Here is a 6,061-nt window from a genome sequence, read left to right on the forward strand (position 1 = left end):
TATATATATATATATATATATATATTTAAAGATTCATTTATTTATGCATATAAGAACTGGGGCACAGGCCAGAGGTGCAGGGGTGGTGAGATGATCCACCAGAGACAGAGTGGGGAGCAGAACAGATGGATCGATGAAGTACACTGCTGAGGGGAGCATCAGGCGGGTCAGGAGAGGTCTGCTGCACCATGTGGGTCACCTCCGGGGTGGGGATTGAACTCATGCTGAAGTGGCTTTAGCTTCTTAGTGCTGTGCTTTTAACCTGCTGCACCACCAGGGAGGGCCCGGGAATTATATTTTTAATTGAGGTAACAAGGCTGAATTCCTGAAAGAAATAAGAATTTTAATATTCCAACTACCTATAAGTTCTACTTTTATTTTTTCCAATGTTGAAGTTTGGAAGAAGAAAATATGCTTAACCTTTTCAGAATTCTGACTCTACTGAGCTCAATACTGCATATAATCTTAGCTTAACTTTCATAGGTTTTATAGGTATAGAAGCAGCCTATTTGTTCAGTCTAAGTTTGGTATGAAGTACTAAGTCTATACCGAGGAAACACCTGTATTTGCTAATCTATTTTGGTCTTGTATATTTTGATTTAGTCATTTTTGTCCAGATGACTAAAGGAGTATATATTAAAAAAAAATCAATTGTAGTTTAATTTGAACACAATATAATAATTGTATATCCTTAGAACCTTTTGCGTTGCTTCTCAATGTACAAACATGAATTAAGAAGAAATAGCCAAGACTAACATCTATACAAGTAACAAAAAAAGCAAAAATAAGGGTCAGATATTCAATTGATCCCAATACTGTACTAATATCTCATAAAAATGGTAAAGATATTTTTTTAAGATTTATTTATTTATTCATACAGAATTGGTGTACAGGCCAGAGGTCCAGGGGTGGTGAGAGGATTCACAGAGACAGAGTGGGGAGCAGAACAGGCCCACTGACGAAGTACACTGCTGAGGGGAGCAGCGGGCGGGTCAGGAGGGGTCTGCCCGCCATGTGGATCACCTCCAGGACAGGAGGGGATTGAACTCATGCGGAAGGGCCCAAGCCTCTTAGTGCTGGGCTCTAACCCGCTGTGCCACCAGGAAGGGCCCCGAAATGGTAAAGATTTTAAATGAAATGTTTTAGTTGGCTTCCTTTGAATACAGATACCTGAATACATATCTCAATTAATATAAGAAATTTTGATCTTGGTATGTTATTTCCAAGAAGAGTAGTACAATATTGCCTAAAATATTTCCATTGTTCAGAACAATGCCTGGTACTGATAGATGTTCAGTATATATCCTATATTGTTACAGAAAAAGTCAAATGGCATCTATTCATTAGAGAGATTCGGTTTTATTCTTTACACCTGCCAAGTATTTATTAGTATATTATTCTCATTTGATTTTCTAATAATCCTGTTGCTTATGACTTTAGTGTATTGCATGCTGTATGAAACAGATTATAAATATGAACTCTTATAGAATATTTTGTTTTAGTCTAATTCTAAACTTCCAAGATGCTGTTTGTATTGCTTAATAGCCTCTGAAATCAGTATGAGACTAATGTACAGTTAATTTTACAACTGTCCTGTCTTAACACAAAAATAAGTCTTTTAAATAAAAGAACAAGTTTAAATGCAATTTATATCAACACATTACTGTAACATTTATATCTAGGGAAAAGAAAAAAATAATGTAATGGTTTTAATGCATATTGCAGTACAAGTAGATACTCATCATTATTTGACATTGCAGTGCTTTTGCAGTTTTAAAAATTATTTTTCTTTTTTAGTAAGTTTTAATTGCCTAAAGTTCATATATAAGTGGTTTCTGAGACTTTATGATGAATTTATAGTTATGTATAGACATATATATTCTATTTATAATAATGAAAACATAGTTACAGATTCCAGCTTACACTCATACTAAAATAGTTTAAAAGAATGTGTTCAGTATTTGGAAAAGTACAAGATGAAAATATCATCATGGAAAAATGAAAACAGTGCTCCAAAAGGAAGACAAAGCTAAAATAAAGTGTAAGCAACATTGGCAGGAGCCAAAATGGAACAGGTTTAGCTGCACTCAGTCAACACTTTGGGTGAATTGATTAAAGTGCTTGGTGTGCTTTTGAACTGCTTCACAAGAGATTATGAATATGAAGCATCTATCATAGCATCTGGAACACAGAAAAAGCTAAATGTATCACTAGTAACATTCATTTCCCTTCCCCTAGGGAGCAATACACCATCTATGTTATGCTATAATTCGCCCATGCATTCTTCAAAGCCTCCCTGTTGAATGAAATTTGTATAACTTTCTCTCTTGCCATTGACACAGCAAAGTACATGGGAAGTATTCTATAAAGAAATATGGATTTGTCATAATTCCTAGAGTTATAAAACACTTTCAAGAATTTGAAGGACCTTCTATTTGTGTAGACAAGCATATTGAAGCCTAGAACCATTTAACAATTTGTCCAGATTCACTTGTCATGATAAAACCAAGACCAGAAGTCAAATCTTCTAACTCCTTAGCTAATGCTCAATAATTTTGTTATCAAATAATGAGGTAAGTAGATCAAATTAGATCAGAAAAAAACTATTTTTAATATTAGTTTTTTTTTTAGTTATTAGTTATATTCATGTGAATTATTAGAAACCAAATGTCTTTCACAATTGCAAAAACTGAGGATTAAATTTAACTAATAAGTTCTAAATATTTTAATGGATATTGTGATAAGAAAAAATAGCAAAAAATTTCACTTTTGCTATGCACTTTACAGGTTGATCAGAGTATAGAAAGAATACATTTGAGAGAAAATGAGGGTTCTTGTCTTGGTTTTATCATGTTATTGGAAAAAATATATAACTTCTCTGAGGCATGGAAACTCAGGGTTGGTAAAAATCATGTGAAAAATCATGTGATAGATTTTTGTAATTTGCAAATCATTACATACAAAGTATTATCATTACATGGTAGAACATAGTAGTTAAGACTGATGATCCACACCTTCTCATAGTGTTTTGGCCACTTATTGGCAAGTTACCTCTCTAAGGCTTAATTTCCTCATTAAAAAAAGTGGATATAATAATAGCACTTACTTTAGAGATTTTGTGAATATTAACTCGGTTAATTTACATGAAAGTCACATAATACTGCTTTTTTTTCAACTATTGATAACAACATTAAAATGCTTCATATTATGAGACCAGTATTTTTTACATTGTATAATTAACAATATGATATAATAAGGGTAATTATTAAGAAATGAATATATTAAATTATTAAAAATGACCCATCCATTAAAATGCATAAAATACTGATAAAATTAAGCTAAGAGAATTCCTTAGAGTCACTTAAGAATCAACTTAGCTGTTTTAAAATCAGGTAATAGTTATCCTTAAAATTCTCATTTCTTGTCTTAACTGGCCATTGTAACTTTATTTGCCTTAATGATGATTCCTTATTTTATTCTCAGCTGTACACCATGTCCTAGAATCAGAGGAGAAAAAAACTGACACATTTTGGCCTCACTCCAAGATTCAGAGAGAGCAATTAAATATGTGAAGATTAGTAAAGCAGTTTGTACTTTGCATGTGAAAAAGAAGGAAATGCAAATCAATAATCAACAGGTAGAAAGGATTTTCAATAGACCTGTAATATTTGTAATGATTGGCTAAATCCCTTTCCAGTTTAGCACTTTAATTTGATTTTTTTAATTATAAAAGATAATTTGAATAGGTAGAAAGATATTTCATTTACAAATGGAAACTTAAAAATCCAAGTGGATTTTTCTGTTAAAAGAGGTACAGATACTTTAATTTGAGAGAAGTTAAATTATTGTGATATTTTCAGTGAATGATGATAACATTTTTATTTTTAATTATCTCATTTTCATTCACTAATTATGAAATAACACAAGGCTGGGCAAACAAGGGGAAGTGACCTTCTGAGCACACAAAAGGTCTTATAGAAAAAATATTTTAGGAAACTAACAGTAACTGGACATTTCCAGTTCTTTTGCTCACCCCTCTGGAGAAACACAGATAGGCAGCAGTACTGCATGTCAGTGTCAGCCTCCAGGACAGAATCCACGGACTGGGGACTTGTAAGCTGAATTTTTAGAGGAATACTAGCACTCATTCTGCTGTGCATAGAGTTGGATGATGACCACTTAATGATGGAAAAGGGCCTTCACATTTTATCAGTGGTATTGGACATATATTAACTACAAACATGACCTTGTGACTGTCTTTATTTGGGAGTTAAAGAGTTTAAACACATATATAAGTGCCATGTTTGGGCAATGTGTGGCTTTGTGATAGACCAGTTTGGTCAAGCTCAACTTCATTTCTCAGGTTCCCTTTACTCCATGTTTCCTACTGGCCTGGGTCACAAGAGATATTTTTGTATGTGTGCAAGGTTTGGAGAATGAAAAGCAACAACTTCCATAATGTTTTTACATCAGAAAGTTCATGAAGCCACTATTGCAGCTCACTCAAGTCCTTAGATGTTGGGGAAGGATGGGGTAGTGCTAAGTAGATCTGTAGCTGCTTCATTTCCTCTGAATCCTCCTTTAGTTTTCTTGTTCCTGGATCAGGTGTATGTTTAGTTCCATGATGAGGAGTACCATCTTTCTTTTGCAAGACATGTATGTCATGAAATCAGAGGTAGGGAGAGCCTGATTAGCTGCATCACGTCCTTGTGGATTCTAGTTTCAGTTTGGGATTAGAACCTATCCTCTCTCCCTTCCAGTTTACATCAATCGTAATTGCTTGCCTCAATATCAGATGTAAGTAAGGAGCTTTCAGAAATACTTATACAAACTCCTGAAATTCTGTATATAATATTCATTTATATATTAAAGATATATGTGTATATATATATATCATATATGTATTTAATTTATCTAGACAGATCTCTTTAAGTGGTTTCTATTTCTTTTATGGAATTCTGATTAATTCATAATTTGGGGTGAAGAGTGAGATCTAATTAGAAAGAATTTTGCTTCATTTGAGTCAAAGAAAGGTTTGATAGGAGGGAAAGTGAGATGTGATACAAATCATTAATCAGGAATGTTCAGAGGAGTGAGTCACTAGTACAAGACAATATTTCTTAGAAAGGGCCATCGATATAGAAACTGTCCCTGATATAGCTATACTTAGACATGAGGAATCAGTGGAGTATTGCATTCCTAAGTAAGCATTTGTAAATCCACAGAATGGCTCCTACTTTTCCTTTTATATATATAGTCACACACACTAGTGGGGATTATCTTTAATATCTTTTCCACTAAAAGAAATAAAATGGTATGCTCGAAGCGGGGGTTGGCAGCAAACATAGGGGTCAAAGGGAATGTGTACAGGAAAATCAAAAATTGCACCCAATCTCAGACTCTCTTAATATTATTGCAGCCTTTCTGGTACACTATAACTACCATGGCTTAATTTACCCTTAAATTTTGAGTGGGGTATTGCAATAAATCTAGTGGGTTGAATAATGTGCTTCCCAAACAGATGCTCAATCAAAACTTTAGGATGTAATTTTATTTGGCAGGAGCATCTTTTTTAAAATTTTTTAAATAACAGTTTATTTTTACATCATTTTGTACATTTTTTTCCCATCTCAATTGTAATCCCCATGGGTTTCCCATCACCAAGTCACCTATGTGCCATCACCATAATCCCGTGCACTTTCCTCTCCACTCCCCCGTTTTTGATCCCATTCCCCACTCCACACCCACAACATGTCTCTGGTATATGGCTGTTCATTATTCTTGTTATTTTCTCGCCTGGTCCTTATACTCCTGCTATGAGTGAAACCATTTGGTATTTTTCCTTCTCTTTCTGGCTTATCTCACTAAGCATGATCTTTTCCAGCTCCATCCAAGCACATGCAAAAGACATGTGCTTCTCTTTTTTTGGTTGCTGAGTAATATTCCATTGTATAATGTACCACATCTTCTTAATACAGTCATCTACTTTTGGGCATTTGGGCTGCTTCCATGTTTTTCCAATTGTAAATAAAGCAGCAATAAACATGGGGGTACAAGTATC

The sequence above is a fragment of the Condylura cristata genome, unplaced genomic scaffold (genome assembly GCF_000260355.1).
Source record: "Condylura cristata isolate star-nosed mole 26May11 unplaced genomic scaffold, ConCri1.0 scaffold00014, whole genome shotgun sequence".
Lineage (NCBI taxonomy): Eukaryota > Metazoa > Chordata > Mammalia > Eulipotyphla > Talpidae > Condylura > Condylura cristata.